Source organism: Phodopus roborovskii, unplaced genomic scaffold, assembly GCF_943737965.1.
Source record: "Phodopus roborovskii unplaced genomic scaffold, PHOROB, whole genome shotgun sequence".
Classification (NCBI taxonomy): domain Eukaryota; kingdom Metazoa; phylum Chordata; class Mammalia; order Rodentia; family Cricetidae; genus Phodopus; species Phodopus roborovskii.
Window position 1 is genome coordinate 36265140 of NW_026126416.1, and position 14220 is coordinate 36279359.

A 14220-nucleotide genomic window follows, 5' to 3' on the forward strand; every position below is an offset into this window, starting at 1 on the left:
TGGATCCATTCAATGGTTGCTGACCTCACCTTTAAAGGCCTGATTTCTTTCTGCATTGTAAGTTAACATTTTCAAAAACCAAAGATTCAATTAGTATTTGTCTAGCTTCTGGATTTGATATCATTTTATTTACAGCTGAAGTCAATCTTTGTAAGAAAAAAAATCAGTGTAGGCTTCTTTTGGTCCCCATATAATTGTAGTAAATGACACAGTTCTCTTTCTGGCTTCTCTAACTCTGTACCAAACATTCAAAGCTGATGCACAGTGTACATCCAAGGTGTGGCCATCATATATAGACTATCTTTGCATTTCAGCATAATTATTGCTCTCATCAAGAAATTGATCTTGTGAAATTTCAATACCTCTAGCTCTACTTGGTTGTTTGATGACCCTAGCCTTATCTTTCCATCAAGTCCTCCCTTGTAACTAAAGACTAGCTTCCAATACTGCTGTAACCAAATCTTCCCAGTCTTGTGGAATAATTCTGTTACTAGTTGCTCATGAATTTAATATCTGCCTCATAAAAGGTGACTCTACATCATATGCAACTATCACTTCCTTAAATCTCCTCAAATTTAACATTTCAACATGACGCCAGTAAGCTCTTCCATAACCTTGGATTACCTATCATTTGACAGTTGTGCTTGAATAGTGACTGGATAAGTTAAGTTTGGTTTTATGATAACCTTGGGCCACTCTTCTTGAAATTCATAATGTAATGGTATGGTAGGTTCTGCTATAAATCCCTCTGTGTCTGAGTACTTTTATTATCTGTTTTAGTAGTTTTTCCAAGATTTGTAACTTATCAGTTAAAATTTTATTATTTTAATTAGTGAGTATTTCTAAGGTTTATATTTTACCAGTAACTGTTTATTTTCATCAGTAAATATTTTCAAAGCTTGTATTTTACCAATCAAAATTTTATTATTTTCTTTAGTAATTATTTGTAAGGCTTGTATATTATTACTAGTAACATTTCTAAGGTGTGTATCTTATGAATAGTAAGTTTTTCTAAGGTTTGTATCTAATCAGCAATTTTTTCATATTTGGCATAGTCATAAGACTATTTTAAGGACAAATATGAATTACAAAATTAATAATAATTATGACCATCTATATGTCAATCCCAGATATGTTGCTTATCTTCTCATTTATTTTTTTCTATTTGCATCCTGTCCATAGTAGCAGTAAACAGGTTTCTAATTTCATGCATTGTGATAGTTCCAATTTTTAACATGGGAAATATTTTAAGTTTGGTTCTTTCCCCTCTTCTTCCTTCCTTCCTTCCTTTCATCTTTCCTTCCTTCTTTTTTATTTATTAATAATTAATTAATTTAATAGCATAGTTTGCCATTTAAATCTTCCCAAGTATCCAGCACTTGGGAGGCAGAGGCAGGAGAATCTCTGTGAGTTTGAGGGCAGCCTGGTCTACAGAGCTAGTTCCAGGACAGGCTCCAAAACAAAATAGATAAACCCTGTCTCGAAAAACCAAAATAAAAGAATGAATGAATGAATGAATGAATATGTTCCTAAGTATTTTATCAGCTCAGTTGTAGTAAAGAAGTTTGACCAGCAGGTGGAGCAGGCACAGCACCAAGACAGCTCAGGCTCAGCAAGCTGAACAAATGTGCAAGGTAGTCAGACTAGATTCTGCTCAGGGGCCTGGGGGGGTGGGGGGGGGAGGAGGCCTGGGGCGGGAGGAACAGGAGGGGAGAGGTAGCAGGGAACCCGGAATTTGTGCCTGGGAAGGCAGCAATGGAAAACCCCTGAATGCAGAAAAGTAGGCTAGGAAGGGGATGTGGGAAGGGTGGAATGGGTGGGGAAGTGGTTGGCCGCAGCAGGTAGCTGTAGTGGAATCATGTCGCCTTTGCATGGTTTAATAATGTCACACGTTGAGCACCAGATGTACCGATTTCTTTTACCACTTATTATAACATAAAACTTGGGGACAAACAAGGTAAGATCCTGAGATAGTCACCATAGCCTCCATATATTTGCCACCATTCAACTCCTGGCTCCAAAACGGCCCACACAACCTTATGGTTCCATCTTGCTTTCTCTGGGGACCACTCTGTCTTGAGTCTGGGAAACTCTATGATCCATCCTGACCAGCTGAATGTAAACCCCACCCCTTGAATCAATGCCTGATTTTAATTGGAAATTGGACATTGGACCACAGCTTAGTTAAGATTGCCATAACAAGATTTGGCTGAGTGTCAAACTGACAAGGGTGGACATAATGTATGTTTTACTTGCTAAAATGTAAAACAAAACAAAACAAAAATCATCTTTAACTGACTTGTGTATACCACACACTCCATACTTGTAATATATGTTATCTTTAAACGTTTATGTATTTTTCAGAACCAGGGGACTAGATGTTGATGAAAATGGATGGCTCAGGTGATCCAACACCTCCAAATGCCTCTAGTACATTTTCCTCAGAATTCAGCATTGAAAACAGCTTCAAGGCTGCTGTCTAAGATGAGCCAGCCTCACAAAATACTCCAGTCAGGACTTGACCATAATCCTACATTTTATCAGGGTCCCCCAAAGATTACCAGTACCCCCAGTCATCAGGAGGTAGTCTAGAGAACTATGCCCACGTTCCCCAAAATGGGTTATGGATGCTTATTATCATTTAAGGGGGTTGGTAGCAAGTTGTTGTTGGTCATGGTCAGGAAAAAAGCTAATAAAAAAAGTTAAAATTAAAGATCTCTTTCTAAAGGAAAAAAAGGGGGGATATAGTATAGAAATGATAAGATAAAAAGGTATATTATTAAATCTACTTTAATACAAAACAACTATTAATCTTAAATATTTTACATTGGTATGGATTTTCATTTATTGACACACATTTAAAGTTAATTTTGTTATACCGTATGTATATTTCTGCTCTTGTTTTTATGCAACTCATTTAAAAATGTAATGTGTAATTACAGAAATACAGATTAATAGTCATCTATAGTAGTCAGAGTCATGTTAGGTATGTTTTCAAGGTCATACACAGATATATTTAGATAGATGATCTTCAAACATTTTGGAGACCCACAGATTATGGCATTTAAGATGTGTTAATAATATAAGGCTTTTTATGATAATGGACATGTCTGTTCTTGGCAGCACTAATCTCCTTCAGAGAACATGATGGGCATTGAAGAAATTCCATATGAAGTGTACCTTATTTGTGGCAAAAGTTAGCCTCTGGGCAAGAAACTGCCCTTTCTTTGACTGCTGAGAGTATGCTGCCCAAATTGGACAAGCAAGACACAAAAGAAAGTCACTGCCAAACTTTGCCAAGACAAGGTATGAGAGTACTTCAAAATCCTTGCTTCTCAGAAATGTCTGCCAGATATTCCAGCCCTGTAGGCCACAGCAGGATCCCCCCCACATCATAGGAGAACCTAGGGTGACTGTCCAGGTGGCCTGATGTGCCTGTCATTAGGTAACATTTCACCCTTCTGGGGTCTCTGATAGAGTTGAAGACTAGATAGTTACAGTTTTCCTTAGTTACGATAAAAGGTAAATTAGATATAACTTTAGACTCACCAAGATAAGATAGATCATAGAATAGTTCTCAAATTTTACCAAATACAAATAGACTGGATATTGTAACTGTAATTCTTACTTAATAACTCTTTTGTTGCATGTAATTTTACCGTGTTAAAATTAAAACATTTTTTAATTAGACAAAAAAGGGGGAGTGCTGTGGAATATCCTCTTGTACACTGTAAAGAATTGCCATTTGATTGGTTTAATAAAATGCCAATTGGTTGGTAGTCAGACAGGAATTATGGGTTGGCCAACCAAACTAGGAGGATAATGGAAAGAAGAAGGGCAGAGTTGAAAAGGATGCCAGCCAGCTGCTGAGGAAGCAAGACTTCTAGAAAATAAGATAACCATCCATGAGCCAAGTGGCAAAGCACAATAAGAAATATGGGTTAATTTAAAGTGTAAGAGTTAGCTAGTAACAAGCCTGAGCTGAACATTTATAATTAGTATAAGGCTCCTTGTCCATTATTTGGGAGCAGGTGATTGGACAGGGAAACTCTACCTACATTAGCTTTTGTGCAGGCAGTGCTGGGTGGTATAAGAAAGCTAGTCCATCCCACATTGAGGGATACTTTCTCAGCCTGGACACATTGGGGAGGGCCTGGACCCTGCTCCAAATGATATGACAGACTTTGAAGATCCCCCATGGAAGACCTCACCATCTAGAAAAGGGATGGGATGGAGGTCAGGGGTGGGGGCAGGGGAGGAGGGGAGAGTGAGGGAACTGGGATTGACATGTAAAACAAAGTTGTTGCAAATTTAAATAAAAAATATTCACAACAACAAAAAAGAAAGCTGAATAAATCATGGAGAGCAAACCACTGAGCAGTATCCAGTAGTTCCTCCAGGTTCCTGCCTTGGCATTCTTTGGTGATAGACTGTGAGCTGTAAGATAAAATAAGCGCTTTCCTTCCCAGGTTGCTTTTGGTCATGGGGTTTGTAAAAACAATAGAAAATACATAGGATTGGGGACTAGCAGAACTATGAAGAGCGTGTCTCACTAATCTTGGCCAAGTTTGATTTACTTCATGATTATCTACTTATGTGCTTGAAAGTCTCTAAGGCTTGTCTCTAGGGACAGTGGAAGCACTTTCTAAAAGAAACCCAAACTTTTGATCCCAAGCTTGTGGTGCTCCTCAGATAGCCCCTCTTTTCCTTGCCACCATCCCGAGTTACATAGGCTCTTAGGACCCTGATTGCCACATATCAGTCACTCATGCAGCTCTGTGATTGCTGGGTTCACACTCTCCTAGGAAAATTGTGAACTTAAGGTTTGCCTACAATGCAAGTATTGTTTTTACTTAAATAAAATTCATTCTCATTCTATGCTATATGTTTCAGTTTTAAATTTTATTGTTTTAAAAAGTGTGTGTGTGTGTGTGTGTGTGTGTGTGTGTGTTCATATGAGTGCAGGAGCCCACTGAAGCCACAAGAGGGTATTAGATGCCCCTGGAGCAGGAGTTACAGGTGGTTATAAGTTTTGCTATACAGCCCATGTTGGCTATCCTCCTGCCTTATTCTTCCAAGTGCTCTGATTACATGTGTGCACCACCATAATACCCTGTTGCTATCACTTGTACAGCAAACACTTTACCAGCTGGGCCATCTCCCGAGCTGTCACCAAATTCATGTATCAAATAACTGAACCTAATTTGATGGAATTTGGAGGTGGGCATTTTTAGAGGTGCTTATGTTCTGATAAAGTTCTGATGATGTAGCTCCATAATGAAATTATTAACCTTATTGTTAGTATAAATTATTAGTGCAAAATAATGGAGTTTATTGTCACATTTTTTCACATGGACATAGCATACTTTGGTCATATTCATGACTTTGTTACCTTAATTCCCCAAGTATCTTCCTTTTCTATTTCCCCTAGATTCACTAAAGCACAATGCTTTAACTTCTTGCTTTACACAGTTCTATCCAGTTCTATCCATGTTTCTGCAAATGTCCTGATTTTGACCTTGTCCAAACCCTGCCATTATAGAGGGGGAAAAAAAGTATACTGTAGACACAAAAGGCCAAAATAAACGAGGGATCAAAAACACAAAGCAAATTTTCCCACTCTGTAGCAATCTATTCTCATGGCTTGGAGCCTGACCCAGGGCATTGTAATGCCTCATACAGACATCCTAATGACCCCTGGTACCTCATCTCAAACGCCAGTCTCAGAAAGGACAAATGGTGTGATAAAATTTATTCCCTGACGAGAAGAAAGTGAGCCCCCGAGCCCCCTTTATCTATTCAAATAGCATCCCCCACAAATAGCCAAGGAGACAAGGCCAGGTAATTTCTGTTAACTGATATAAAAGACACCATTCACACTCAGAGGGGCAATTCTCTCTCAGAGAATCTACACACTTTGTTTCTGTGCACAGAATAGATTCTTTATTTCCCTAAAGGAGAATTCATGTTTTATTTTCTCTTGCTTTCCTGACTGACATGCAAAAGTAACATTTTTTTTTGCTATTTTTATTGCTTTAATTTTTTTCACACAATAGGTTTTGATTACATTTTTCCCTCCCCCAACTCTTCCCAGGCCCTTCCTATCTCCCTAGCCATCCAACTCCATGTTCCTGTTTTTTCTTTCTTCCACACACACAAAAACCCTCAAAAACAAAAACAAAAAAACAAAAAAATGAAACTCAAAACAAATAAAAAACTTATAAAAAAGATCCCCAACCATACCACAATGAAACAAGAAGCTCACAAAATATCTACATGGAGTTTGTTTTGTTTTGACCAATCACTTCTGGGCATGGGGGCCTGTGATAGTGAAGTGTTGATAAACCCAGTCTCCATTGGAGAAAACCAATTTGCCTTTACTGGATGGTATCAATTTCACATAGCTTCCTGGTTAGGGATGAGACTATGTGTTCACTTCTCTTCTTCAGTGCTAGGATTTTGCCTGGCTTTAATGTGTGTAGGTCTGTGCATGCAGCCACAGTCTCTGTGAGTTCATTAGTCTTGTATTTAGAAGACACTATTTGCTTGGAGTAAAATTAACTACCTCTGGCTCTTATAATCTTTCTACTTTCTCTTCTGTACAGATTTCCAGGCCTTGAGCGGAAGGTTTTGATGAAGACATCCCATTTGTGAATGAATACTCCAAAGTATTTCACTCTGCATTTTTTCCCCCCAGTTGTGGGTTTCTGTGTTACTTCCCATCCACTTCAAGAAAGTGCTCCTCTGACAGGGACTGAGTGAAGTACTGGTGCAATCTGTCATGTGGGTCATTTTATTGTTCTGTTCCTTTAGCAGAATAGTAATAGTATTACTAGAGCTCATGATCTGTCTCAGCTTCTTGATCACTTTAGCAGTGTGAGGCATGCATGTTGCTAGTTATTCATATTTGTGCAACTATTACACCAGGCAGGTTGCTGTTTTAGGTTGCGGGGTTAGTGGCTGGGTGATATTATAAAGTTTTTTTCTTATCAGTTCTGTTAAATACTTTTAATATTCACTGTTCCCATGCCTTGATCCTATCATTCCCTGCTTGAAACACCACATTTCCTTCATCTGCTCATCTGTTGGGTGACTGGGCTTGCTACATACATGCATGCACACATATATGTATACATACATATATGTATATATACATATATACATGCATGCATGCGTATGCACATATATGCATTCACTATAGCTATAGTGCATTTTACTGCAGTAAAGAGAGATGTGAAGGTGTAACTGTGATATGTTAACTTTGGTTCCTTTAGCTATATGCCCTGGAGTGGCATATGTGACTCATGTAGTAGTTCTACATTTAATTTTTAAAGGATCCTATAAACAAATTCTATAGTGACCATGTTAATTATAACATTTTAAAACAGAAAGCTATGTAAATTTTTCTTCAAGTAAGAATGTGGTAAAAGGGAATCACTCTGAAAACCAGGAAGAGGGTCTTAATCATATTTCTGATGTTATAGCAAAATACTTGAACCTGAGAATTTATATTTTTAAAAAGGTTTATTTAGGCCAAAACAGTTTTAGAGCCTGGAAACCCAGAGTCACTACCGTTTTTCATCTTCTGTCATAGTTTCCTTTGGCTTCATCATAACATTGCAAAGAAAAGGGAAAAAAGTAGCTAAGTTCAGAAGAGGCCAAGTTTTTGAAGTATCTTTGCATTTTAATAACCCATATTCATAAGAACTTACTCTCTGAGACCAGGATTTGTTCCTAATGAAGTCAGTGCCCCCAGTGACATAATGACTTCCCTGTAGGTGCCACTCCTTAAGGTTCTCATACTCTCCTAATACCACAAAACTGGGACTAGACTTCTACATGAATCCTTACAGGACACAATAAACTACATAAAGACCACATTGGGCCCCTCACTAGGAACTGGATTAACTGGCCAGCATCTTGGTCTTACAAACTCAGCCTATATAATACAGAAGAAAATAGTTGTTTTGTATAAGTTACCCAGCTTTTACAATAGCAGCGTCCCTATCTGCTCTGCTTTTGTGCTTAGTGTCTCACATTCTTCAGTTTGAGGATTTTGACCCATGAGCTGGGAATACAGTTATAATTCTACACTACTAGACTTGGATTTTAACAGAATCTGCATGCATGCATCTCTGCTACTGTTCTCCAAAGCTGGGACTCAGCTAGTCCTTGTACCTATCTGTATCTTTGATGCTTTCCCCCATCCTTCTCCAAAGCTGAGGCCCACCTATCTCTAAGGTCCTTGTCCTAGTTTGCTTTTTATTGCTGTGATAAAATACTGACTAGAACCAGTTTGGTGTTAAAAATGTTTATTTGGCTTCCACGTCACAGCTGGTCATCAAGGGAAGACAAGGAAGGAAACTGGAGACAGGAAGTGAAGCAGAGAACACTGCCCAAAAACTTTTTGTATACAGCTCAGGCTCGAGTGTCCAGAGATGACACCACCTGTATTAATTAGAATCAATAAATCTTCCACAACATTCCCACAGGCCAAGCTGATGGAGGCAATTACTCAATTGAGGTTCCTTCTTCTAGGCGACTGGTGTTAAGCTGACATTGACCAGCATAGACCTACAATGCCTAACCCTCATTTTATATGGCTTCCCTGCTTAATTGGGGGCATGGTCCTATTGCTGTTAGTTGGGTTCCTGCATTTACCCTGTCTCCTTTCTTTGTCTGTACTTGAGCTCTCTAGATCTTTAAGGCTTCTCAAGAAACTATCCTTCAATTTGCTGTGGGGTGAGAAGCTTAGTTTCTAACCCTTCTGCAAGTTGTAGTTCATCCTTGTTTCAGTCCTTCCTTACATAGACTATTCTGTAGCTTTAGGATTAGATGCACTTAGAAAAATCTGTCCATTAAATGTAACTCGTACCATCTAAACATTTCCAACATTGGAGGGAGCTATTTTAACAGATAACATCCCTTCTCAAAGGCTGGATGGTGCACTCTTCAGAAGAAAGGGAATTCCCCTTTAAAGTTGAACTTTCCCTTCCATATTAATTGATCTTTGGCATGTTCATTGTAATGTTGAATTGGACTCTCTCTTGACAAAATGTAAATAAGTAAACAAAAATAAAGTTGCATATTTTCTTAGGCCAATTTTGTTTTAGAATAAAATGGTTTTGAGAAGTCAAGCTCGAGATAATTTTGGAATTCTAAACAGGTTTTATAATCTCTACTGGCAAGAGATCTGTATCTGAAGAATCTATAAAGCCTTTAAGGTATAGTTTATAAGCCTTTATAGTTATAAGCCTTTAAGGTATATACGGAAACTATAATGACCCTGGAACAGGATACTTCCTGGAGATTAATGACAAGCTGGGAGGGGTTGATGGCCTGAGGTGTAGTTGAGGGCCATTAACCTCAGACAGTCATTAAGGCCCAGGAAATGTCCTATGTCTAGGTCGTTATTGTTATTATAAATTGAAAATGGAAAAAAGAAACAGGCATACAGATTATTTGAAGGGTGACTCCATTTCCAGTGGTCTGAACAGGGATTGTTCTGGGAGAATTTATTCCCCCATCCATTAACTAACCCATCTCCCTGAACCCTCTGTCACTTTGCCCTTCAACTGATGGGTCTTTGTGCTGGGAATCCCTGAATTCCCCAGGTGTTGGAGTGGCGAGTACTGTTGCCCTCCTTGAAGTGACTGTGGAGCACACAGTGCTGGGGAATTACTTTAATGCTGCTTCAAATTGCATCCTCCATTACAGCCTGCTTGCTTCCCCAGGGATCAGCTGCTTTCTTCTCTATTTAGCTACAATAAATTTCCCACAGCTAAATTTTAAGCTCTTGACTATTTTGTTTGTGCTTATTTCCCAGATCCTTACGGGTGAAAGTGCACAGCATTGGCTTAGTAGTTGTGTTTTACCTCTAGTCAAGCTAGCTATGGCACCCCAGCGTAGTTCCTGGTTCATTTCCCAGCAAGCACTGTAATTCAGATGGCTTTTGAGTTCCCTATGGGTAATATTTAGCTATGAACTCAATTATGTTTTAGCCTTTTACATCTCAGACCAGAAGCTAGCTATCTTTTGTCCCCAAGAAACTAAAATCTATTCAAAATGTGCAAGTCTTCACTTCAAGGCTTCTAATGTTGTTTTTTTGGAATTTGCAAGTGGACAGATAGGAATTGCTCAGCCCAAGTGCTCTGAAATAGAAAACCAGCTACAGGAAAACTCTGTAAAGGTACTATTTCACTTATTTAGGGGACACATGAAAATTTGAAGAACATGTCAAAATAGCCAGAATTCATCATCTGTGAATACAAAATAAAGATTTAAAAAAAATCCTAAGCATTTGCCTTGGTTGGCAACATGAGTATTGTAGAACAGTATGTTTCAATGTGAGACTAATCTATGATATTGTATAGGTTTTAAAAGTATGTCTATACTCAACAGGCGCCTTCTCTTGCTATAGAAAAGCCCAGAGTTCTTAGCTATCCTATGTTTTTCTGACTTAAGACATTGAAAAGCTCAGTTTAAATACAGTGTTGAATTTCCAACCATTTATTATTTAGTATAATCTTGATTATTGAGTCTTCCAGACCATATTTAGCTTGGAAATTCAACCTACTCAAAGAGGCTAAATCATATTGAAGTATTATGTTTTCATTTTTCAAATTCCTATTGATGTAATATATGAAATCCCTTTCCTGTGCAGGCACTTCAGAGTAGCTTACAGTCTCTCAGAGAGAAGTCCTTTTATGTCACCATTTATTTCACACTAATAAGTGTTTATTGAACACATTTTATTGTTCCAGGCTATACTCTACCCTCCAGCTTTTTCTTTGTGTGTCATTCTTGAGGTAGACTAACTTTCATGCAAGATACAATCTGGTCATTGCATTTTGTAGCACATCTTGATATGAATGCCACCGGAAAGTCTGTGATACAATGTGGAGACACCTGCTCTCCCCATCAACTATCCCTACCTGTTTTCTTTTTCATGGTCTTTCACACTGCGTTCATTTCCTTAGGGTGCCTACTGATTTTAAGTTCATTTTAATAACTCTCTTTACTTCTTGTCTATGACTCCTCTTTGTAGAATTTGGAACGAGTTATTATAAGTATGGATCAGGACATGCTATAAATAATTGTGACCAAAGATTAAACCCTGGTGACGTCTTCTCCCACCAGGATAAATTCTCTTCATGTGTTACATTGCCAAAGAATACCAAGCCCCATCTTTGAATGTTTATTTTAGCCACATTTCCACCATATCCAGTCTGTTCCTTAATGAAGGTCCTGTAGTCATTTCTGGTGTTCTACACAGAAGCCTCTGATATATGTCAGTTCTGTCACTGCAAAGGTAGTTAAAGAAACCTTTGAGGAAACTCAAGTTGCTCTTTCAGGTTATTTTATTGTGTCTCTATGGGGCGTCTCAAGGGACATAAGTATTATGAACACAGGATCACAATATTATCCAGACATGGGGGGAAAAAGTATAGCACATCATATAGTAACAACATGTCCATCTTCATTCTAAATAAACATGGAAGTAGTGAAAGATAAAACTAACTATATTTATTGAAGAGTTTCAATTCTGTATAGGTTTGTGGTTACTATTTATTAATATACTACAATACAATTAGGTATTATAGTACATAATTATATGTAGATATTAGCAGGTATCTTAATAATATTCTGGCTTGACTACAGAAAGTTCTAGTGACTTTCAGTTGCTATAAAAGTCTTATGTTGTTTCAATTTTTTCCCTCCCTTCTTCCCATGACAAATAGACTTTTTAATTCCCAATCTTCTTGACAGTTTTTCTTCCATGTATGAACATGAGCAGATGCTTCACTGTTTGGCTTTTTATGGTGAAGCCCAGCTCCCATTTGGTCCACTGAGGACACCATGAATGCCCTCTGTGTAGCAGGCTTATACTTTTTGGCTTATTCTTGGGTAGGCTCTTCTGAAGTTCTTCCTAATACTTTCCTACCCATTATATATTTCCTCATGTGAAAAAAAATCTTTATAGTTCCTATTCAGAAATTTTCTTTCTTCTGGATGGTCAGCCTGCCTACCTCATAATATACCTAGAAGTGTCAACTTACCCTGGAAAAACAAATGTCCATATCACATGGAGTGGTGGAGCCAGATAGCTGCCTTGCCACGTCTTTTCTGCCTTGTCACACTTTCCAGGTCTTTATTTTTTATGTCAGATAGCCATTGTATGGTGACCCAATACTTTGTTCACTGGAGAATGATCTGCCCATCTGCCCATCTTGCCATCAGGGTCTTACTGCTTCAACAGGAGACATGACTGTTATAGGGCTAACCAAATGATTTCTGATTGTATTTGAGGACTGTTCCACAGGACAGAGTTCATGTCCTGTACTGTGGACTTGGAAAGACTTGTGACAGAGGAGGTTACAGTGAATCTACTACCTGTTTTGCTAAATAGACATGTTTTCAAATTGCCTGCTGAATATTTGTGTTTATATTCAAAGACTAGTTCTGTCCTTTGCCTTGATCAAAACCGGTTCTCTGTGCAGCAAGCAGTAGTTAATGCAGGGATTCCAGGCTGATCAAGGTGCTGAGAACAAGTGACAGTTGAGTGGTAAGCCTTAGGTGGGCCATCTATAACTTGTCCCTCAAGTCTTAGGGAACATTGTAGAAGAAGGGATGAGAAGAATGAAAGAGCTGGATTGGAAGGACAGCTGTGAATCACTTCTGGGGGGTTGACATGGCAGTGGAATTCATTAATTCATATCAGCTGAAGTTGCCTGTTTAGGGCTTGCATAAGACTGAACTAACACGCATTCACTCATAGATGGGAGCAGAGACTCAAGGAGTCCTACTCAGCCAAGGTAATGCAAAGAGGAAGTTGCTGGGGGAAAGGAAGTCATTGTCTTCATGCTCCATTGGAAAGCTTCACACTCATGTCCATGTGAGCCACCCCATTTATACATAGTGGGTCACAAAGCAAAAACAAAGGCAAAACAAAAAGATATAAAAATGGGATGAAGACTTGTTGGGGGAAGAGTGCTTGGTATGAGGATGAGAGAGGGTAAAGTGATGAATATGACCAGAGGATATTATACACATGCATGAATATTAACTTTTTATCCTCGTTCTTGAGGGTTAGGTATGGTTACTAGACACAAGAATTCAAATTTTTGTTGTTGTGCTGTTTTTCTAACAGGAAACAAGGATACACCAACTTTGCCAATTCTGCCTTTAAAAATTCTTTATCACCTGAGCTATGCTCTCAGTTCTTTTAATGATAGTTCTGTCTCTGTTACCATTTACAAATTCTTAGAAGGATGTCACACCTCTGTTTATCTATTAAATGTTTAATGAACTCTTAATGTGTACTGGGCTGTAGCAAGCTTTCTTGTTGGACTGTCTTTGGATTGACAGCCCCCAAATAACTACACAGAGACTTATTATTAATTATGAAAGCTTGGCCTTAGCTTAGACTTTTCCCCAACTTGCTTCTATTAATTTACCTTCTATCACAGGACTCTCCTTTGTACTGTGTGTCTGATTTGTTTTGTGTCTTCCTGGTATCTCCACCTTTCTTCTTCCCAGAATTCTCTCTCTCCTCAGGAGTCTCAGCTATCCTCTCCTGCCTAGCTGTTGGCCATTCAACTCTTTATTAAAGCAATCACAGTAACACATCTTCACACAGTGTTCACAAATATTCCACAACATTGAGCCGTAGACTTGCCCTGGGGATTCCAGTAGAAGTAAAATACTATATTCTATTCCCCAAGTTTACTGTTAAGTATTTTTTTTTTCTTCACATCAAACTTCCCCTCCAAACTCCCACTTTGACAATTGAAGGTCCTTGGCAGCAAATGACAGAATTCTATTTAGAGATCAGAAAGAGAAAGAATTGCCTTTAATATTTAGATGTTTCCCATGGCCCTCACAGTTCACTGGCATGCTGACTTTGTAGAAAGCACTAGGGAGAACCAGTTAAACTTTTCTTTTACATTTACATCCCTCTTGCTACATGTGACTACAATATTCTTCCCCCCCCCCCCAGCTTTAAGATACTGTCTTGGAGGCAGACACCTACCCTCACCGGATACTGACCCTGCTAGTGTCTAGTTCTTGGATTTATTATGTTCAGAGAACTGTGAGATATACATTTCTATTGTTTATAAATTACCCAGTTTCTGGTCTTTTCCTGTAGTTGAACATTTGACTGAATCCTTGAAATTTTCTTTCTTGCTGGGACCTTATTGGGGTCTTTTGCTAGATCTG